At 42.4% G+C, this 23,607-nt stretch overlaps 1 pseudogene; it reads right to left on the bottom strand.

Moving 5' to 3' along the window:
• Positions 1-8,035: 8,035 nt before the first annotated feature.
• On the bottom strand, positions 8,036-10,092 carry LOC102814044 (annotated as a pseudogene).
• Between the last annotated feature and the right edge of the window lie 13,515 nt (positions 10,093-23,607).

Raw genomic sequence — 23,607 nt, 5'->3', positions numbered from 1 at the left:
GAATGGAGGGCAACACGGGTTTATATGGGGTCTGACTTGGGGAAGGGCCAGGATGCAGACCTGTTTGAGGACAGGAGGGAAACCTAGGGGCCACTGCGGATAATGCACTGGACCACAAGGTCAATTTGAGCTGCAAGGTCAGCAATTCAAACCCACCAGTAACCTGATTAGCATTTTAGCTTGCCTCCTGGGTGGAGAGGGCAGTGAATGACTTTTACCTTTTCCTGTTCAATGAGAGTGTGTCTAATTCCTCTGGCCATGGGAACAGACACATGCTTAATCTCTTGCCTAGGGAATCTATTAAAATTCTCAAATCTAGTAGTCTTTGCTATCCCATTGAGGGGTGTGGAACACAGAAGTAATAGTTATAACATCAGTGACACAACTTATGTCCTTACTAAACAGCAAGAGTGCTTACATTTCCAAGTTCATGCTGGAAGACAACATGCTAAAATGTTAATCAGTGGTTTTCTCTCTGAATGGTGAAAATGTGGGCAATTTAAATTTTGTTAAGTTGTTTGGGAAAGTCATGCTGGCTCCATTTGTGTGTTCTGCAGCCCTTCTGAGACTTGGCCTGGAGGGCCAAGTCCTAAACCTACACAGGTTCAACTGTGTTGGAGGATGGCACACATGAAAGTAATTCATGTTCTGGATTGGAGTTTCCCATAGCTGAATCTGAAAAAGTAGTAGAGTTTTTGTTTGCCCCCCCCCCCCAACCCTACACCCATCCCTCAATCTCTGCCTCTTTCACAGAGATAGCAATTACCTTTTAGTTATTCAGAATTCTTGTCCATAGAACTTCCTATTTATATTGACAAATGCCTTTCAGCATCTATTGAGAGCCTGTTATTTTTCTTGTGTGTTATGTTGATGCAGTATATTATATACAGTTTCTAAATGTTGAACCACCCTTGAATTCTAGGGAGGATTCCTCTTGGGTTCTGATGGCTCCTTGGAAATATTTGCAATGGGGTGGACATAGAAGATAACATTTATAGATTGTTCATGTATGAATGCTTTATCTAACTTCCCAGAAAGAAAGGAGATGAATGGTTAAGATTTTGGCTTGCTGCACCAGTTCCTGGTGTACTCTTTGTGGTGAATTCAAGTAATTCCAGAAGGGGAAAAGCTAGAAAAAGAAGTCAGAAGAGCTGAGCTAATCTACATAATGAAGAGGGAGGGAGGACAAAGACTAAAAAAGATACATGAGGGGAACATTTGGGGAGGTTCTGAGACATTTGGTAAGTGGGCGTTTTAGAGTGGCAGAGGAGAATTTGAAAGAGAGGAAGGGGTTTTGGAGAAAGGTTACTCTCTAGGTATTAACTGGATCCCCCCCACTTTTTTTTTTAAAGAAATGCAAGCAAGATTATACAATTCTTTTTTGAAATGTCAATTTCTGTTGTCCTTTTTCTATTTCTCCTTTCTTGCATTTTGTGTTTCTTCTTCTTTTTTTTTCTTGATTGCATTTGGTAGAGATTTGCTTACATTGAAGGATTTTATTGTTCAGAAAGGTAGTTCTTTCATTTCCTAGTTACTTTTTATATCTGTCTTGATGCTGCTTTAGAGCATGAACTCTGAAGGCCTTTTGCCTATGAGCAAGTCCAACCAGGCAGAGCTTGAGTCCATCTTGTGCCTGGGTTTAAGTGTTCAGATGTCAATTTTGCTTGTGTACCTTATGCTCCTCTGCCAGCCAAACTGCCAGAGTTAAAAGCAGAGTATATTTGAAAGTGGGTTTTGGGCCACTTCTACTATCCGCCCCCTGCCCTGCCCTGCATCACTGGTCCATGCAGGAACAGCCTTCAGGGTTGCTTGGTTTAGATGTCATACCCTGAGAACCTCAGAGCCATGCTGTAAGCTTTTCTATCAGCACTAGTTTTCTCCTTGCTGCCTAGTGCCGCTGTCAGTCATGGTTGTGGGAGGAGATTCCTTTATCTCTGTTCCCCTTACCAGGTCACCTTGTGGAGGTTCAAGAACTTTGGAACACTCATCATGGCATCATATTGGGGATTTCCCTCACCCAAGTGATATGTATTTGTTTTGTCTTATTTTTACTCCTGTTTAAGACTTAAAGAGTCTTTATATTGTTACATGGAGTGCTGGTGTAGCACTGTAGGAGAAGAATGGATCGTCCACTCAAGCCCACCTGCTCTTCCTCCGAAAGGGTCACTATGAGTGGACTAACTCAACAGCGTTTGACAACACAACAACATATATTTATGTATGTGAAGATGGAGTCTCTTTTCCCCACTACAAGTCTTGTTTTGCTTTTATTTTCTCCTCATTATCCTTTTTTTGAGAATATTGAGACAAACACTGAATTCATATATTTTAATATTAAAATTTGTAATAATATTAAAAATGGAAAAGGATGAACATATTTAAGGCTATTCTTTGAATGTTCAGTTAAGCCTGAGTCCTACAGAGACTGTCGTGGCTGTTGACAACAAAGCAAGGCCTTAGCCATCAGGTTTCCTTGCGTGGATCAGAAGAGTTCCAGGTCAAGATGGTACAGTAGAAGCAGGAAGGAAGTTTATCCCTAGGGTAAAGCTTGGTTCCTTTCATACTTCACAGATATTGTTTTCTTCCTATTTTCTTATAAACGCATTCTTCTCTTCTTCCCTCCTACAAGAAGAGTGAAGCAATCTATTTTAGGAAAGAATTTGCCATCAGTCTTTAAAAATTCATACTTCGGTATGATTTTAAACTTGAATATTGTGTCTCCCAGATAGGACTTTGCATTTCAAATCTGATATTTATATAACAAAAGGTTTTATCCTCAGTCACATCCTGGTGTGGCACTGTAGGATAAGCACTGGACCGCAAGGTCAGTTCAAACCACAAGGTCAGTGGTTCAAAATCACCGTGGCTCCTTGGAAACCCTATACAGGGTTGCTATGAGTCAGAACTGACTCTACAGCACTAAACAACAACATTTGGGGGACTTTTTCCGCCTTTCATGTGATTTATGTGGCTCCTCCCTTCCCAATGTCCCATTTCCCTTATAAAGAGATTTAGGATGAAAGAGAAAAAGAATACAGTTGTTAGCAGAAAATCATGATAATTTGGAAGACTATTTTGTGCAACTTCTATCCTTTGTTCAGCTGTTTTGTTTCTGTTTCTCTGACAGCTGGCGGTGGGGTGGGGTTGCAAGGGCTGCTGACTTTCAGAGCAGGATGGGATGCATCAAACTGTTTAACTCTAATGTCATCTTCCAGAGAGGTCCTCTCCTCCTGCCTGTGCCTGTTTGCCAGTTCACAGGAACCGCAGATTGGGAGCACGGTTCAGAGAAACTTGCATTTGCTTCACTATCATAATCCCAAACCCACGTCAAGATTTTGGGGAAAAGGAACAAGGGCAGCTACCACCTTCGTTAACTGTGAAAAGTCAATTCTTTGTGGAAGGTGTGATTGAATTGTCACAATTTGGAAAGAGCTTGTCATAGTGTGTGATCTGCCCAGAGGCACTCTCCAAAACACCCGCAAAATCCTCCAGGAATCTTTAAATTTTTTCGAAACTCCAGTATGCATTTCTAGGAGCCAGCCTGACATGCTGAGCACAGGGTTCTGTAAAGGCAGAACGTTTGTTATCAGTTATTGGTGGTGGGAGGAACACCAGAGCTGCATCTACTTTTTGAGAGAGCTAGGAATCCTAAAGACAGTGAGTGACTGGCTGTCCTGGTTGTGAACAGCAGTGAGGACAGGCAGAAAAGTCTGTCTTCAAGAAGAAAACTTATTCCCATGTTCCTTTTGTCTAGAGATACAGAAGCTTCCCTTCAAGATGAGATTTTTTTTCAGCCTCATCTTGCTGGGGCCTCGGAAATCGGCTCTGCTGAACATTACCAGTACCAGTTGCCTCTGATTCATGGCAACCCATGTGTGTCAGTGTAGATGGTGGTCGGTAGGGTTTTCAACAGCAGATTTTTCAGGAGTAGATCTTTAGGGTTTGCTTCTTTTTTTTTGTTTCCATGTTTATTATTTTTTAACAAACATTTATTAAAAATAAAACCACTATTGTGAATTGAGTGAAGATTTACAGAGTAGATCATCAGTGTGACATGCAACAATTCATTTACATTTTGTTTCATTTCATAGATTGTAATCCCCTCAGTATAACATCATTTATTTTACTTCCTCCTTGTGTTTCCTGTTTCCATTCCTCTTTATTTTCTAATCCATTTGAACTTTGTCCTTGGGTAAATGCTGACCTTTTGATCTCAAATAGTTGACTGTTCTAAGGCATGGGGACCTTTTAGTTCTCGTTATAGAAGATCTCTGTTGTTTGGCCATGGGGGTGAATTCGGTTCCAGACTTGAAGGGTGACTAAGGGTCATAGTCTTGGGAACATAGTTCCAACAGTCTCTATCTGACCAGTAAGCTTGGTCTTTTTGAATGATTTTGAGTCGTGTTCCACATTTCTCTTCCACTCTACCCAGGACCTTCTAATGTGATCCTTTAAAAATTTTTTTATTGTGAACTGAGTGATAGTTTACATGGGAGAACATTGGCTTTACATGATGTTTACATGAAACAATTTTCACTGCAATGATTACAATCTCCGTGCATCACCATTTAACACTGTTTGCTTCCATTCCCTTTGTATTATTATTAATTTTTTTTGAGGGGGGGGGGGATGTACACAGAAACACTCAGTAATATACAATAATTTAAACAACCAAAGGGCACATTCTGCAAGCCTGCCTCCTGGCAGCCAGCACCCAGGCTCTTTCTTTCCAAGAGTCCAGAGTCGTCAGCTGTTCCCTTTCTCCATGTCCTCATTGCTGCCTCCATCTCTGGTGTCATTGCGTCTCTGGATAGGGTCCCACATTCCGCTTGTGCTCTTCCGTCTCCATTCTGGACTATATGATCCCTTTTAGAGTAGTTGGTCAGCCCTTACTTCTGAGGTGGACCCAAACCATCATGTTAACTATTTGCACTACCCAGAGGACTGCATACTAGGTACAGAGGCACTAACTCAACAGGACTGACTTAAACTTTGTACCAGTCACCAAACCTTGCAGTAATGTCAAAAGGTGGGTAGCTTTAGTTTCACTTTGCTTGAGGAATTTATGGCCCAGTGATTATGTCCCAGGCCAGGATAGGAGGTGAAAGATCCGGAAATCAGAGCTAGAACTCTTCCCACATGCCAAGATGCCTCCTTTGCAAATATGTAACATCTCCCTTAAGCTGCTTCCTGAGCCTTGAATTTCTGTCCAAGTATGGTACAAGGCAAGTTGAGAATGAGGAATCCTGAGGGTTACCGGAGACTGGGGGCTGGGGCACGTTTTTGGGAAAACAGGTCTTCTTCCCTCTCTTTCCCAATTCCTAAAGTGTCGAAACTGATTCCTCCTAGAAAGCGATGGTCCAGTTTTAATTACATACAGAGAGAACGGTGCAAGTATAGCTGAAAATGACCGATGCCATTAAAATCTGAGTTGCCACCGCGCGAGGTGAGGTGGAAAGGGCTGGAGACGCAGAGGCTCAGCAGGTTTGGCTTCGGAACCTCGGTCTTCTGAAATTCTTCGCTGTGAAGTCAGAGGTTAATTCAACCGGATGCAGTAAAAACTAAGCGGAGTAGGTGTCCAGCACAGGCCTGGCCCCAAGGATTCAGTTTCCGGGCAAGGGAAACATTGATGAGGGCGGGATGGAGTGGAAGGGCCTCCCAGGGTGGCAGTGTCCTGGAGGTAGGGGTGACAGGACCCGGGGCTGAGGCTCCAGACCGCTGTGGGGGTCATGCCCTCCTTTCTCCGCCCCCGTTCCTGGGGAGAAGGCCAAGAGCTGAGTCAGGTCTGAGGTACTGGGGAGATGATGTGGAGCAACCCCGGATCCCTTGGGCTGTCGGGGGGCCGGGGACGGTAGGCGCGGGAAGGTGTCCAGAGGGGCTCGGGCAGAGGGGGACAAGGTAGCCGGTGGTGACCTGTGACCGGGAGGGAGTTATGGGTTCCAGCCAAGGATAAACCCCGCTTCCGGGGATAAACTCTCGGGGGCGGCGGGCTGGACAGTCTCCCTGGAATTTGCCTGGGGGACTGACTTCACGCGTGGGAAGCGGCTGGTCTGGAGTGGGGTTTGAGGTTCTGGAAGCCGGGAAACCCCGTGGGTTCCGCTCAGAGAGTCTCTGGTTCCGACGCTGTTCGCCGTTGGGCCAGGTCTGGTATGATCTGGACGACAGTGACTGCGACTGCTGGGCGCTGCTGGGCGCTGCTGGGCACCGGCCGCTGTTACTAGCTGGACCGCTGGGAGAACTGCGGAGGAGGGCGGTTCTCTGTGTCTCCGGCAGGCGGCGCTACAGCTTGCCGAGCGGTTCGTGGTCGCGGGGATTTGCCTCTGCCTTCCTGGACTGCTTCCTTCAGCCGCAGACTTGAAGGCTCACAGGCTAGATTGGGAACCAGTCTGAAAGTGGCAAAATATTCGCGACTTTTCTATTACCAATGACCAATATTGATTTTTGTTTGTCGTTTAGATTAGCCGAAAGGAACCACGTGCCAGATTACATCTACACAAGACGCCTTGGAGTCCACTGGGTTCGAATCTCAGATCTACCATTTAGCAGTGTTGCCACATTTGGGGAGTTGCTCAGATTCTCTGATACTTGAGTTTCTCACCTGCAAAACAGGGACACTGTAACACCATCTACCTTGTAGGACTATTGTGAGAATTTAATGAAATAATGAATCCGTAACGTAGTGGTTACGAATCGGGCTGCGAACCGCAAGGTCAGCAGTTCGAAACTACCAGCCGTTCCGCGGGAGAAAGATGAGGCTTTCTGTTCCCGTAAAGATTTACAGTCTCGGAAACCCTGTACAGGGTCACTATGAATCGGAACCGACTCCACGGCACATAACCGTAACCCGTGTGGCGCTGTAAGGTAAGCATTGGACTGCAAAGTCAGTTTGAACTGCAAAGTCTGGTTCAACCTCACCAGCTGCTCCTTGGAAACCCTATACAGGGTCACTATGAGTTGGAACCTACTCGACAGCACTTAACAACAACAACATGAGATTTAAGAATTTGGCAGATGATGACCGAATAACTAACTATAATAATAATGAGGGATTGTTTTCAAAGAAAACTTTTTGTGGAATTGGTATCATCCATTTACTCATGAAATTCTTGGTTTCTTTTCTAACAAAAGGAACTACACACCAATGACCAGGTGTAAGAAAAAGAATCATTTTGGTAGATGCAAGGACCTTGCTGTTGTTGTTAGGTGCCATCGAGTCAGTACCCACTCATGGTGGTGGTTGTGTGCCGTGGAGTCGGTTCTGACTCATAGTGACTCTGTACAGGGTTTCCGAGGCTGTAAATCTTTATGGGAGCAGAAAGCCTCATCTTTCTCCGGCGAAACAGCTGATAGTTTCGAACTGCTGACCTTGCGGTTTGCATCCCGATTTGTAACCACTACGCTACCAGAGCGCCTTGTTGTTGTTGTTGTTAAGTGCCATCGAGTCGGTTCCAACCCATAGCGACCATCTAGAGGGTTTCCAAGGAGCAACTGGTGAGCTTGAACCACCAACCTTGCAGTTCAAACTGACTTTGCAGTCTAACGCCTTAACCCACAGCGCCACACCAGGACTCCTTAGTGGATCCCAAAACCCACTGTCATTGAGTTGATCCCAATACTTAGTACTTAGTAAATATGTATAGGATTTCCAATATAAATCTTTTTTGGTGGTGTTGTTCTGGTACCAGAGTTTAGGTCTTTTAAATTTGTTCCAAAGTCGCTGAAGTGAAAACCATGATAAAACATCCTGCTTGTCTTTACACCCCCTCAACAACAACAACAACAAAACAAAACAAAACCAAAACTAATTGTATGAAAAAAATGGTTTTGTACATGGGATAAAATTTAATATAAATTCAAATCCAGTCAAAACCACAGGGCAGCTACCTTTGAAATGTGTTCCGTAGGATTTTTAAGTAGACCACAGGGCTACTGTCTCGGAATGTCCTCAGAAGGCTCTGACATGATCCGCTAACAGAGTGAAAACCCCAGGGTCCTTGCTTTCAAATGGAAGAGGGAAAAGACAAGGACAGAAGATCTACTCAAACTTCGTCTTCTTTCCTTGCGGCTTGTGATCTCCTCCTCTGCCTCCCCGGAAGCCTCCTCATCCTCCAAATCCTCCCCAGCCTCTGCCTCCAACTCCTCCTCAGCCTCCACCTCATCCCCTTAAGCCACCTATGCCCTTAGGTTTGGCCCAGTCCAAGGTAACTTTGTTTCCATCAATTTCCCCATCCTCCGTGGCCTCCTTGGCAGCTTTAGCATCTTCCTTGCTGTTGAAGTCTACAAACCCAAACCCTTTGGAGGAGCCTGTTTCGCGGTCTGTGACTATCCTAGCTCGAACAGATCCATCAAATGACTCCTTCAATGTTTCCTCAGTTGTGTCCTTAGACAGACCTTTGACAAACAGTGTTTTGGGCAGCTGGCTTTTCACATTAGAGGATCCACTGGATCCTTGCAATTCCAGCCTGATGGCTCTGCCCTCAATTTCTCTTTTATTACAAGAATTTAAAGCTTCTTTAGCATCTTCACATGAAGCACATTTTATAAATGCATACCGTCTAGATGTGCCATTCTGGTTCTGAGGCACCTTGATAGCAGTTGCCTTCTCAAACACTTCCTGGAGAGTTTCTTCTGTTGCACTGTAGGAGAGGTTACTTAAAACCAGTGTTTTGATTCACCACTCCAGGTTCTGGTCTTCCTGCCTCTGTAGTCTTGATTTTGACCTTTCTCCCTGTGTAGTACAAGGATATAGCATGGCCATCAATCTCTGTTCCTTTTCGTCAAAGGTTTCCTCAGCATCAGCTTCTGTTTTAAATTCAAGATAAGCAATCCCTTTACTCTTTCCATCTTTGCTGACTAATCTGATCTCCATGGCATCTTCAAACACTTCTTTTAATTCATTTTGAGTGACTTTGTAAGGCAAGTTTTTGGCCAAAAGTGTTCTGGCATCTCAGTCTTTCTTACTGTCTTTTCCCTTTGGTCTCTCTAGTTTAATTTCATTACCAAAGACCTTTAACCTAGTGTGTTCCAAGGCTTTTTCCAAGTCTTCAGCAGATTCGAAATCCACATAGCCAAATTTCCTAGTTATACCAATTCTGGCATCTATGACAACAAGATCATTTTTAGCAAAAAGGTCACTGAGACCAATTTTTAATTCTGGAGCAGACTTGTTACAATTGAGGTTTCCAACAAATAGACTGAAAGCTGTAGTTGGTTCTACGGCTTCCACTTTCTGCTTCTTGGCTTCAGGAGCAGCTGTTTGGCCATTTCCTTCTTCGTTTTCCAGGTACTTCTTTGACAGATTCTGCCTCCTCTTCATCCTCTTCATCATCGTCCTCATCTTCCTCCTCCTCATTGTCTTCTTCCTCATCATCATTATCTTCCTCATCGTCGTCGTCATCTCAGCCACACTCTTGGCTTTCACAGGAACCACCTTGGCAGGCGCTTTCTTGCCCTTTGCTGGTGTAGTATCCATGGCCTCTTCTTCAGAATCATCTTCTTCATCCTCCTCATCCTTATTCTCCTCCTCGTCCTCTTCACCTTCGTCGTCATCATCATCATCATCATCCTCATCAAAGTGAGGGGCAGCTGCTTCTGTGGTCATGATGGGCTCAAATTCATCCTCATCCTCATCATCTTCTTCACTGGCTTCATCATATTCTTCATTCTCTTCCTTCTTGGCATTCTTGGCATTCTTTGCTCCCTTGGCTGGAGGAGCAGCTCCCTTTTTACCCGAGGTCACCACCACTGCGTTGCCTGGGGTGGCTCCCTTCTTGCCAGGTGTTGCTGCTGCTTTGGCTGCTGTAACTGTCTTCTTAGCTGGTGTGGCAGCTGCCTTCTTGCCAGGGGTGACAGCTGCTTTCTTGGCTGGTGTGACAAGTACCTTTTTTGGGGGAAACCACCACCTTCTTTGATGGCAGTGTGGTATTCTTCTTGCCTTTTTTTCTGAGGAATGACAACCTCTTCTCCACTGCTTTCTTCTTCTTCATCTTCTGACAGTTCCTCATCCTCACTGTCTTCTTCTACTTCCTTGGGGGAAGGAGCCAGCTTCTTGGAATCACTTTGATTTTTCCTGGCTTTCAAGAACTTCACCATGATGGCGGCTGGGGACGGCGGAGGAGGTGCAGGACGAGTGGTGCAGATGAGACTAAGGGAACCCAAACGATGTTGATGGCGGCCACTGGTCTGAAGAGGCTGGAGCGCGCACACTTGGCTACCAGCTAGAGCTCCAGACTGAGAGAAAGTCCAATGCAAATCCTTCTGGGAGCAGATAGCCTTATCTTTCTCCCAAATAAAGCATCACTGACAAAATAAGTCATTTTTAACTTTTAAAGATAAAATTATACTGTGGTAGTTTCAATATGAATTGATAAACTATTTTGATTATTTTTGAGTTCTGGTGTGGCACACTGAAATAAGCACTAGAATACTAACCACAGAGTTGGCAGTTAAAACCCAACAGTCACTCCTTGGGAGAAAGCTCAGACTTCCTACTCCTGTAAAGGTTTACAGCTTCAGTGTGATAACTAAGGCTTTGTGTTAACTTGACTGAGCCAGGATTCTCAGTGGTTTGGCCGCTGGAATGCAGTTATCCCCATAATGAGATCTAATACAATGTAATTATCTCTATAAGGACTTCTGTTAGAATAGTCCATCAATTGAAAGGATGTTTCCTTGGGATGTGGCCTGCTTCCAAAATTTTAGACAATCAGTCAAAGCTTGTTTGCTTTCTGCTGAATCTGAATCTTGCATCCCACCTCTGGTTCTTTGAACTTGAGCCAGTGGTCTGCTCTATTACCTGCTGATCCTGGGAGCCATCAGTAAGTAGACTTTGGACTCTCCCACCTCTACAACTGTGTGAGCCATTTTCTTGATGTATTTTTTTCTCTCTCTAAATCTATCTAAAATTTCATTGGTTTTTCTTCTCTAGAGAATTCAGCCTAAGACATTTGGTACTGAGAATTGTTCTAGAGAAACAAAATCATAAAGATGAATTTTTTAAATTGGTTCTCAAACCGGACTAATTTTAAAGTCACCAATAACTGCCTATAATGGTAAAGAGGGCGAGGAGGGTTCTGCTACTTCAGGGCGTGAGGTGGCAACATTAATATGCAAAATATCATGTACTGGAGAGAAACGAGGCTCTGGGTGATTGTGTGTATGATACTCGTCTGCAATTTTTTCAGGATGAAAAGTGTAGAGAAGCTGGTTGGTTAGTCTTGCCTACAATAGAGCAAGTGGTAAAGGAAAGAGATGAGTTCAAGGCTAGGAAGTCACAGTTTAAGCACCACATAAAAGACCTCAAAGTTTCCACTTAGGCCCTGAAAGAAACCTTATATCTTGTAGCAGCAGAGCTGATATGGCTGAAAGCCAAACCCAGAGTCTTATTGTAAGAATTTCACAATGCCAGTAGAATTTCCAACCTGGAATTGAAGTTCCCTAATTGAATTAAGACACTGAACTACAGTGGAGCTGATTGGACCCCATGATGGTAGGGGCCAAGTTGTTGTTGTAAGTGCTGTTGAGATGGTTCTGATCCATAACAACCCTGTATAAAGTTTCTGAGGAGCAGCTGGTAAAGTGGAACTGCCGACCTTGCAGTTCAAACCGACTTTGCAGTCCAGTGCATTAACCCACAGTGCCACACCAGGCTGCACTTCATTGACAAAGACAAGGTGGGCATGATTACTATAATGGGCAGCAGAATCAAAGTAGTAATCACAATAGTCTGACTTTTGTGGACTTGGCATTGACTACATGGCATTGACTACCTAGGAGTGAAGTAGCTGGGAAACCTACTAAATATTTACTTAACCTATACAAGAGGAAGATAGACCTCTCTGAATTGGCCCTCAAAGAGGAGATATTTGTGTCTCATGTGAACATATACAAAAGAGTTACCTTGGCAGAGGAGGATTTTAACAATCAACTGGACAGTATGGCACGTTATATAGAAACTAATCATCCTCTTTCTCTAGCCACTCCTGTCATGAACAAAATGGCCGTGGTGGAAGGGGTGGAGGTTATGCATGGGCTCTGCAGCATGGGCTTCCACTCACCAAAGTTGACCTAGCTACAGTCACTGCTGAGTGTCCAATCTGCCAGCAGCATAAACTGACACTGAGTCTGAGATATGGGACCATTCCTCATGGAGATCAGCCACAATTTGGGGTCAGGTTGATTACATTGGACCACTTCCATCATGGATAGGGCAGCTTTTTGTTCTTACTGGAATGGACACTTCATCTGGGTATGGATTTGCCTTCCTTGCATTCAATGCTTCTGCCAAAACTACCATAGATGGACTTTCAGAATGCTGTATCTACTACTATGATATCTCACACAGTATTGCCTCAGATCAAAGGGCCCACTTCACAGCAAATGAATTGCCATGCTTCTTACCATTCTGAAGCAGCTGACTTAATTCAATGATGGAATGACCTTCTAAAGACACAATTATGGTACCAGCTAGGTGGCAATACCTTGCAGTTTGGAGTAATGTTCTCCAGAAGGCTGTATATTCTCTAAACCTGTATCCAATATATGGTGCTGTTTTCCCAATAACCTGCAATCAAGTGTTGGAAATGGAGTGGCACCACGCACTATTAATGCCTAGAGACTCACTATTACTCCCTGAGACCCTATGCTATTCTGATCTGGATGCTGTAGTTCTAAAGGGAGGAATACTTCCACCTGGTGACACAACACTGATTCCATTTAACTGGAAATTAATAATGCCATGACCATTTTGTGCTCCTCATGCTTCATGATCAACAGTTAAAGAAAGGAGTTGCTGTATTGGGTAGTGTGATTGATACTGATTACCAAGGGGAAATTGGACTGGTATTACATATGTAGGTAAAAAAGAATATGTGTGAAATCCAGGAGATTCATTAGGACACCTTTAGCACTACCATGCCCTTTAATAAAAGTCAATGGTAAACTACAGCAAGCTAATTCCAACATGACTACTAATGACCCAGACCATTAAGGAATTATGTTTTCAATAACTGCATAAGCATGTGAAAGTTGGACAATGATTAAGAAAGACCTTAGAAGAATTGATGCATTTGAGGAGTTACAGAAGAATATTGAAAGTACCTTGGACTTCCAGAAGAACAAACAAATGTGTATTGGAAGAAGTACAGCCAGAATGCTCTTTAGAAGCCAGGATGACATACATACCTCATCTCCCATACTTTGGATATATTTTCAGGAGGTACCCATTCCTTGAGAAGGATAAAGTGGGAGGTCAGCGTGAAAAAGGAAGACTCCCAATGAGATGAATTGGTACAGTGGCCATAGCAATAGACTTTAAAGGACTGGGCATGTTTCATTCTATTGTGCATAGGGTTGCTATCAGTCTGAGTAGATTTGATGGTACCTAACAGCAACATATATATACTTTGTATATGTGCATCAAATATTTCTACTTTGTTCATTTATGAAATATAAAATGAAAATGGAGTGCATTTTTGGTTGTACACATGTTAGATGTATCATGTTGGGTACAAGTATGACTTTATAATTGTTCTTATGTAGAGATTATATATATGGTTTAAGGAGATATTTACAGATATGCCAAGTTGACCAGGATGCACTGTGATAGTCAAGGGTTCGTGTCAAGTTGACTGAGCCAAGATTCTCAGTGGTTTGGCAGTTAAGATATAGTTATCTGCATAATGAGATCTAATACAATGTAATTTAGTCTATGATGAGTTCTGTTATGAGCAGCTGATCAATTCAAAAGATGTTTCCTTGGGGGTGTGGCCTTATCCCAATATATTAGATACTCAGGCAAAACTTATTTGCTTTCTGCTCAGTTTGGATCTTGCATCTGGCTCTGACCTCCACTTCTCTGGGCTTGAGTCAGTGACTTGCTCAATCCTGGGGACCATCAGAAGCCTACCTGCTGTGTGTGCCTGTTTGGGCTTTTTCCTGCCGTTCTTGTTTCCTCTGTCGTGGACTTTGTACTGTGTCGCTTTTGGTCGTGTGTGACTCGTTTGTTTTCCATAAGCTTCCCTTTATCTTTTTTTTTATCTGTATCAACCGCCGTGAAACTTTTGTATCTTTTTTTTTGTTTTGTATTTTTACTAGTTTTGCTTTTTTTGCTTCTTTAGCGTACGCTACTTGGGGTCCTTGTAGAGGGTTTCCATGTTTTCGATTTGTCTTGATTGCCTTGATTTTGGTTTGTTTTGTTTTTTTTTTTCTTTTTTAGCTTTCCTAGTGGTCCTTGTTGGGTTGTAGGATAAATGTTGGGCTGCTGTTACTGGAAGAACAACTCTTTATCACCTCCATTTATGGAGCCAATATTCAGAGATAGGACTCAGAACAAAGAGCAAAGTGTTTGTTGAGTATAAATACTCAGGAAAATGGTAGTGGAAAATTTCTCAGACCTGTCTTCCCAAGGAAAAGAGGAGGGAAGTTTTATAGGGATTTTATGTATGATGTAGTGGCCTGATGAAGACCTTCAATGAGATGAACTAACACAGTTGCAGCAGCAATGGGCTCAAGAATAACAACAGCTGTGAGGATGGCAGAGGACCAAGCAGCGTTTCCTGGTGTTGTGTGTAAGATCGCTATGAGTTGGAGCAGACTAGATGGCACCTAGCAACAATGACATAGGCCCAGTCTTTGTCTACCTGTACCAAGGGGTTGCCAGGGGCTGGGACAATTCAAGGGTGATCAGGTGGTTTCTGGGCTCTTAATATCTGGGCTCTTAATATCAACCACTCATGTTGAGACACCAAGAAAATACAGTTGGTGCCCACCTCACTCTTGTGCGGACCACAACTTTGTGGCTGTGAATTTCTGGTTAGCAGGATACTGTACTGGGGTGCATGAGGGAGGGGTCTAGCTACATGCTGGTCACAGGGAACTGTACTAGGGTCCATGGGGAACAATAAAGAAACAATAAACAATAAAGACTATTGTCAGTCCCTGGAGCAAATCTGCACTGCCAGGACCCAGTCCGTCTTGGAAGCTCTGGTGAAAGTTCAAAATGGCTGCCCACATCTGGCTGGAAAACCCATCACCAGCCTGTCTCTCTCTTTCACCAACCCCATTCAGCCTTTCCTCCTAGTGTTTGATCCGCTTCTTCAACCTTCCCTCTGAAGCTCAGGGTTCCAGAATTATCATCTATATGTGTTTCATTTCCTCTCACTTATCTTTGTTGCAGAGGCTCTGAATAGTAGATCTGCTTAGCCCGCCATCTTAGTTCCTCTCTCTGGATAAACTTTTAAATGTTTCATGAACATATAGGGCAGGGAGTTTGTTTTCTTTATTCAAGGATGTAAAGGCCTTTCTCATGCCTATATACACAAAAACACACATTTTATTTATTGTATTATTCAATTCCTACATGTTCTTACTTTTTACTTCCTGGATATGTCCAAGTTTGATATATGCATACTAAAATCTCTCACTATAATTGTTTTGTTTTGCCTCACTAATAACAGATTAAAGAATCAAATAACAAAGATGCAAAAGCTATAGCTCTTTGTTAAGCACCAAATGAATAAAAAAAAAAAACATTAAACAAATTCTGTCAATAGAATTGTCTATAGCTAAAAACACTGTGGCTTAAATTACAATATTTTTTATTCTTCAGAAAAAGACTTTTCTGTTGATATCAAATTAAATCCCCAAGAACAAGCACTACATATCAGATCATTTACCTCTATCCACATTGTAGGTCATAATTATTTCCCTGGACTCATTTTCAATCCTGGCTTTTATATAATTGAAAATTACTGTGTAATTAGAAGATTTTGTTAAAAAGACCAAAATGAGGTTTTACTCTCAAGAAACAGAAGTTATGATGCAATACAATGTTGAGAAACTAAAAAGCAATTCAGAAACACTTTTAATTATAATGCAAAGTCTTGTTAGGCAAATGTACAAATGTGGTTGTAAGCAAAGAAATTGCCTGCATTGTTCATCTTTAAAGACCCTTTGCTTTTCTTTTTGTTGACTCTTCATTCAGTTAAGGAGTAGATAATGTTCAAAACACAATTATATCTACAGAGTGGCCTCATACAGAAAAAAATGAAAAACAGGAGAGAATTTTTGCTATTAGTCACATTGGTTTAAAGCCTTAGAAGTTTTGTGGGAATAGAATAGGTGGAAAACTGTAGGAAAGGGCCCAGAGCAGGATACCATGATACTAACAGTTTTTATATTATAAAACATCAAAATGTTTCTTTATAGGCACAAGTGAGTTGGGTGGTGGAAATCTGTTCCTGATCAAGAGGCTAGACATAGTTCTTCAAGTTAATTGTGTCTTAACACTTTGAAGTGAATTCACTTAAACCCTTCACCTGTTGGTTATTTTTTCACTTAAAAAATATAAAAAAAAACAACTGTCATCAAATCAGTTCTGACTTGTAGGATCATATGTAGGGTTTCCAAGACTATAAACCTTTATGTGAGCAGACAGCCTCATTTTTCTCCCAAGGTGGTTTTGAACCACGAACCTTATGGTTATGAATAGAGGCACTAAGAACCCAGAGGAGCATTCTGGCTGTACATCTTCCAACACACATTTGCTTGTTCTTCTGGAAATCCATGGCACGTTCAATGTTCTTTTCCAACACCATAACTAAAATGCATCAGTTCTTCTATGGTCTTCCTTAGTCATTGTACAACTTTCACATGTACATGAGACTATTGAAAACTGCAGTCTGTGGGGGTGACTGAGCCTGCTGCTCAGAGTAACTTCATTCAAACCGCCACCTGGTTGGTGGGGGTACTAACAGGGAGAACCCCTCAAAGGTGCACCCCTGACTCTGTGCAAGTGATTTCTGGAAAAGGTGCTCTGTAGGAAGACAAGGGCTCATTGTGTCCCATTTCTTCCATGCAACAAGTGGATTGCAGCCACAGGGCACTTTTAGGGGACAACCTGAGCTGGTGGCGGTTTGTTGATCTGGAAATTGGTTTGGGCATTATGCTTCCAGGGAACTTGAAAGGGCCCCAAACCAGGGCCAGCAGAGGAACCTTTGGCATTGGTGGGAGGCATCGGTCAGTTGAATGATTTCTCTTAGGACTCACTCCTTAGTCAGGGGAGGGCTGTGGGTCAGGCCAGGGCATACTGTGCTGCCCACAACATGGCTGCAAGTCAGAGGAAACCTAACTCCATGCTGGGCCAGTAGGCACCTCTCCCTGGGACAGGGGCCCTCTGCAGAGAAGCCAAGCGTAAGAGCCCTCAATGTTTTGCCATTTCCTGTGCACATTCAGACCTCAGTAAGCCTTTTGGGAAGATTGTATTTACAACCACAGTAAAAACCCAGGCCCCTTTCCCTCCTGAACAATACCTCTCCCCCAGGCAGTAACAATTCAGATCCAACATTCAAGGGAAAAGACAAAGATCTCTTAATGGTGCCCTCCTTGGGTGGAGAAGTGGTGTGCTTCCTGTAGGAGCACATGAAAGGCCTTGAACAGCTTTCCATGGCTGGTGGACAGACACTGCCTTCAAGAACTTCCCTGAGATCTCAAAAATAAAATAAAATAAAATAAAAATGTACGCAGCTCCTGAGCCAGTGTTCCCCCCTCCCCTCAGTAGTTAACACCTACCAAGAATAGAATGACCTAAAGGGTAGGTGCACACACTCAGAGTGACCTGTGTCCCACCAGCTCATGGTAAAGATTAGGTATCTGTGTTTATGGAAGCCAGACTGCCATATTTCTAAGTTATGGGCACATTTGGTGGAGAGCTCACCTTTCCCAGGAGAACTGTGGCAACTATGAAACCTTATAGAAAGCTGGGCAGGGCTCCCTGACAGACCTGAAGGCCTACTAACTCTGTCAGGAAGGAAACCCCAAAAGGCTGCAGTGGAGTGTATTATGGTACCTGCTGGGGTTTGGGAGTTATCCTTATTGCACATCTACTCTCCGTATCCCTCTGCCAACAGGGCCCTGTCTTTCTGAGGTGGTACCAAGTGTTCAGGAGAGGTGTGCATACATACACCTCAGTGAAGGTCTACCTCTCCACTCAGCATCATGAAGGAGAGGAAGCGCTCTCTCTGGATAACTAGGAACAGCAAGGTCTACCATGACTAGGCAAGACTGGTGTTGGTGGCTACGTGAGTCTGGCATTTGCCTAAATCTGAGATTTCTCCACAGAAATGCTTCAGTACAGATAAAGGAGAAGAGAATGGTACCAAGTCATCTGCAACCAGAAAGCCAGACTTATAGGAATGATTTCTGGCTTATATGCACTGGTTGGTCCTATACTAGAAGCCGTGAACTTCCAAGACATACAATCTCCAGCCAGGGGCACATGAGGAAAATTAGGAACAGTAGCCATGCAGAACTTCTTACCCCACCTTGATGCCCTCATTCTAGTCCTTTGACTCATTGGCGTGTATGCTGTGCCCTAGGAGTACCTCAGCAATGGCTGGTTGTATGTGCAAGAACACCTGGGACTTTCTTAATATAACGTGGGTGGGTCCATTAATTGGAAGTGAGAAGACAACTTTCTCCTCTAAACCAAAACATCCTGGATCAGGTGGTCAGGCGAGCGCTCTGCACTAGCATTCCCCACCCAGAGCTCATTCTCTAAGACCAACAATCAGCTGGACTCACCCAGAACAGAGCCCTTTCTCTTTGTTCCTTGTGTGGATGGTGGTCTGAAGGGAGAGTAAGGAGAGGACCACTGAGAACAATGTCCCTTCTCAGCATCACACCTCTAAGATACCCCCAAACCAGATGCCATGCAGGACCAAGTACATTTAGAAGTCTAGAAGGCCAACCAGTCACCCCCAGGTCAAGCCCACTGCCGCAGCTTCCTTTGGACTCAGAGGACAGACACTTGTGAGGAGGGGGCTCCCTGACAGGCCTGGATGGGAGGACGAAGACAGCTCCACATGCTGGTAAGTCTTCGGTTCCAGGATCAGAAGTGATATCAGCAACTCTGGGCATGGACTTGTTGCCATTATTGTCTTCACAAATGTAACCCCAATTGTGTTTCCTTTCATTTTTCTTCTTCAAATAGGCAGTTCAGAAGATTTACATCAAAATAGGGTCATGAGTAAATGTCAGCACTTATGGTTATAAATTATGTTTTGATGACAGCATCGCACTTACCTGTCCCTGGTTCCATCTAATTTTAAAAATTTTTTCTCTTTTGTAACTCTAATTTACTAGCTCTTTCCTTTTCTTAGATATTGTATTGTTTCTTCTTGTTGTTGTTTTCTGTTTTTTTAAATGTTTTCTCCTTTATTATCACAAGGATGAGTTTTCTAAGTTGGCACAGAAGTCTAACTAATTTTAAAGACACCGATTTAGTGTGGAGGCATGTCTGACTTCTGATTTATAGGAATCAGCCTTGGGCTGATTTTGAGTTTGATTCTCTTTCCCAGTTGTGAACTCAGTGTCAGATATGATCCCTACATGGCTTTTGCAGATGGTGTCAGGAATGAGATTTATTGCAATAGCACTAGACTCATGGAAACATGAGGTATAGTAAAAGAAAGAGTCAAAGGGCATGGGAAATGAAACTTGATTTTTAGATGGTTAGTTTGGATTTTGTTACTTGTAGTGGCTGAAAGGAATGTAGGGGTTAAAATACTTAAGTAGAGGGAAAGTGGCAGCTTCTGGAGTTGCCTAAAGCAGATGCCATACTGGTTGAGTGAGATGGCTAATAGGGGGTCAGGGCCTACTGGAATCCACCCTGCCAGAGACCCAAGGTCATTTGCATATGAATGGGTTTAGTCCAAGGTAGAAGAAAAGATTGTTGTTGTGAAGTGCCGTTGAGTTGGTTCTGACCCATAGCTGGGGACGGCGGAGGATGTGCAGGATGAGTGGTGCAGATGAGACTACGGGAACCCAAACGACGTTGATGGTGGCCACCGGTCTGAAGAGGCTGGAGCGCGCACACTTGGCTACCAGCTAGAGCTCCAGACTGACAAATACCCTTCCATTCAAGATTCCTGAACCCATAACCCTATCTTACTTCTGCTTCCCTCATTGCCCCGAAACTGCTCCCACTGATGTCATCAAAAGACCCTTAATACTCTAACCCATGGACACTTTTAGCCCTCTATTTCACTTTTGTTTACTTTTGAAACTTTCTACTTCCCTAGTTTCTGTGACATTGCACCATCTAGCATCTTGAAACTAGCTGTTTTCTTTTTACTGCCTGGGCTTCCTTTGCTCAATCATGGTGTTTCTTAATCCATTACTCTCTTTATTCTCCACACTCTCTTTATATAATCTCATCTCTGTTATTTCAGTGGGAATTTCAGAGAAAGAAAATTTCTGGTTCAGTCAGCAATTTTGAAGCAGAAGCTCTGATAGCTTTTATAATCAAACAAAGCTTAATCTTTATTTAAGAAGTAATCAAAGCCAAATAAGTCAATACAGTTTGATTACATTAAAGTGTTACTATCTTATAGTCAGTGAATACACACTGGAAGGCTACCATAGTAACAGTTGTTTTCATGAAGTGATTTTTATATATTCTACATACTAGATTTTCAACTGATGAATTGCCTTGTTTGTTTTAAGACATCTTTAGTTGTGTCTCTTATCTTCTTGGAGAAAAGAAAATTGGAAAGGAAACTGTATCTGATATAATTCATAGATTGAAAGCAACAGTAATCAATATTGCTCACTATTGCAAAAAGAGATACTCATTGGATCTGGCGATGATTCATAGAGTTGAAGGAAGAGTAGAAGAGGGGGATTTCTGAAGGGTCAGGGACAGGGGGCAAGTCTGAGGATATGGGGAACAGTAATCATGAATAGCCTCTTTAGGACAATCATAGGATGAGTGAGCCCTTATTATTTTCATTTGTGTCTCTAGGCTCAAGTTTAAAATTCCAAGGTATTTGTGACCTGCTTGGCTTGAAATAATAAAAAACAAAAATTCTGTGTATGTGCACACAGACTTATTTTTGTTAGGTGCTGTTGAGTCGGTTCTGATCTTATGCACAACAGAGTGAAATTGTCCAGCCATCCCTGCATCATCCGCACAATTGATGCTACACTTGAGCCCATTGTTGCGACCACAGGGCCAATTTATCTTGTTGTAGGTGTCACTTTTTCTCTCAGACACTCCACTTTACCAAGCACGATGTTCTTCTTCAGTGACTCCTGACTATATGTCTGAAGTATGAGAGACAAAGTCTGGTCATCTTGTATTCTAAGGAGCATTCTTCTTGCACTTCTTCCAACACAGATTTGTTTGTTCTTCTGGCAGTCCATGATACCTTAATATTCTTCTCTACTACCAGAACTTAAATGCTTCAATTCTTCTATGGTCTTCCTTATTCATTGTCCAACTTTCACATGCATATGAACCTATTGAAAACGCCATGGTTTGGGTCAGGCTTACCTTAGTCCTCAAACTGACATCTTTGCTCTTGAACAATTTAGAGTCTTGTGCAGCAGATTTGCCTAATGCAATAATACATCTTTTGATTTCTTAGCTGCTGTTTCCATGAGTGTTGATAGCGAATCCAAGGAAAATGAAAACTTTGACAATGCCATCCATTTGCTCATTTATCATGATTTATCCGGTGATAAGGATTTTTTTTTTCCCATTGAGGTGCATCCCATAGTGAAAGCAGTGGTCTTGGATCTTTATCAGTAAGAATTTTAAATCCTCTTTGCTTTTAGCAAGCAAGGTTATATCATCTGCATATTGCAAGTTATTTAATGAGTGTTCCTCCAATCCTGAAACCACGTTCTTCTTCATATAATCCAACTTCTTGGAGTATTTGGCTCAGTTTACAGATTGAATAAGTATGGTGAAAGAATACAACCCTGGAACATACCTTTCTGGATTTTAAAACATTCAGTGTTCCCTTGTTCCGTTCAAATGACTGCCTCTTGGTCTGTGTACAGGTTTCCTATGAGCACAATTAAGTGTTATAGAATATTCATACTCTGCAATGTTGTCCACAGCTTGTCCTGATCCACACAGTCTAAAGCCTTTGCATCGTCAATAAAGCACAGGTAAACATCTTTCTGATAATCTCTGATTGTAGCCAAGATCCACTGGATCTCATTCTATGTCTTCGTCTGAATCCAGATGCAACTTCTCTCATTCCCTGTCAATGTACTGTTGCAGCTGTTTTTGAATTATCTTTAGCAAAATTTTACTTGCATGTGATATTAATAATATTGTCTGATGATTTTTGCATTCCGTTGGGTCACCTCTCTTTGGAATGGGCACAAATATGAATCTCTTCCAATCAGTTGGCCAACTACTAATCCTTCTTCTTTGTTTCCAACCTTTGCATTCCAATCACCAATAATTACCAATACATTTGATGGCATATTTGATAAATTTCAGACTCAAGAGATTGGTAGAGTTCTTCAATTTCATCATCACTGGCTTTAGTGGTTGGTACATAAACTTGAATAATAATAGTATTAAGTGGTTTGCCTTGTAGTTGTGTGGATATTATTCTATAACAGTCAGCATTATACATCAAGATAGGTCTTGAAATGCTTTTTTTTTTTTTATATATATATTGATGAATGCGACGCATTTCTCTTCAATATGTCATTCCTGGCATAGTAAACCATGTGATTGTCAGATTCAAAATGGCCAATACCAGTCCATTTCAGCTCACTAATACCTAGGATATGGATATTTATGCATTCCATTTCATTTTTGACCACTTTCAATTTTCCTAGATTCATATTTTGTATATTCCATGCTCCAATTATTAGTGAATGTTTGCAGCTTTTTCTCCTCATTTTGAGTTGTACTCCATCAACAAAGGAAGGTCCTTAAGGCTTTACTCCATTTGCATCTTCACGATCAACTCTACTTTGAGGAAACAGCTTTTTTCCTGTCATGTTTTGAGGAGCCACTTCCAACCTGAGGTACTTCCAGTCTTCTGGCACTGTATCTGACAATATTCCTGTGCTATTCATCATGTTTATCTGACAGTGCTTCTCTGCTATTCATAAGGCTTTCAGTGGTTAATAACTTGGGATAATCTTTCTCACCTTCTTACAAGTTTGTCTGAAACCTGTTCACCATGGGTGAACTTGCTAGCATTCAAAATACTGGTAGCATAGTTTCCAACATTGCAACAACATTCAAGCCACCACAATGTGTTAAACTGACAGACCTGTGGTAGCACATAGACTTCACATACACTTGTTTTTCTTGCAGAGAGATTTTCATAGGGGTCCATGATTTCTTTTAGATTATAAATCATAAGTCATTGGTAACCAAAATAGGGTTGGCCATATAAAACATAAGGAACCGTAGTGGTGTAATGGTAAGCTGTTTGGCTGTTAACTGGAAGCTTGGCAGTTTGAACTTATCAGTGGCTCTGTGAGAGAAAAGACCTAGCAGTCTGCTCCCACAAAGATATACAGTCTCGCATATCTATGGGGCAGTTCTGCTCTGTACTATACGGTCACTGTGAATTGGAGTTGACTAGATGGTATACAGCAAACAATATACAAAACATTCCAGGTTCAAATGGACAAATCGATCATGCTTTAACAGCTTAATTTCTCCATAAAATGTTTTTAAAACTTTTCTATGTCTGAGATTTCTTTTACTCTTTATTATTACCTTCCTGCTGGCTTATCTTGTTTTTCTTTATTTCTGAATTTTTATCAGTGGATTTTATTCATGAGGCT

The sequence above is a fragment of the Chrysochloris asiatica genome, unplaced genomic scaffold (genome assembly GCF_000296735.1).
Source record: "Chrysochloris asiatica unplaced genomic scaffold, ChrAsi1.0 scaffold00053, whole genome shotgun sequence".
Taxonomy (NCBI): Eukaryota; Metazoa; Chordata; class Mammalia; order Afrosoricida; family Chrysochloridae; genus Chrysochloris; species Chrysochloris asiatica.
The sequence above is the reverse complement of the archived record's forward strand: the minus strand, read 5'-3'. Positions and strand labels throughout refer to the sequence as shown.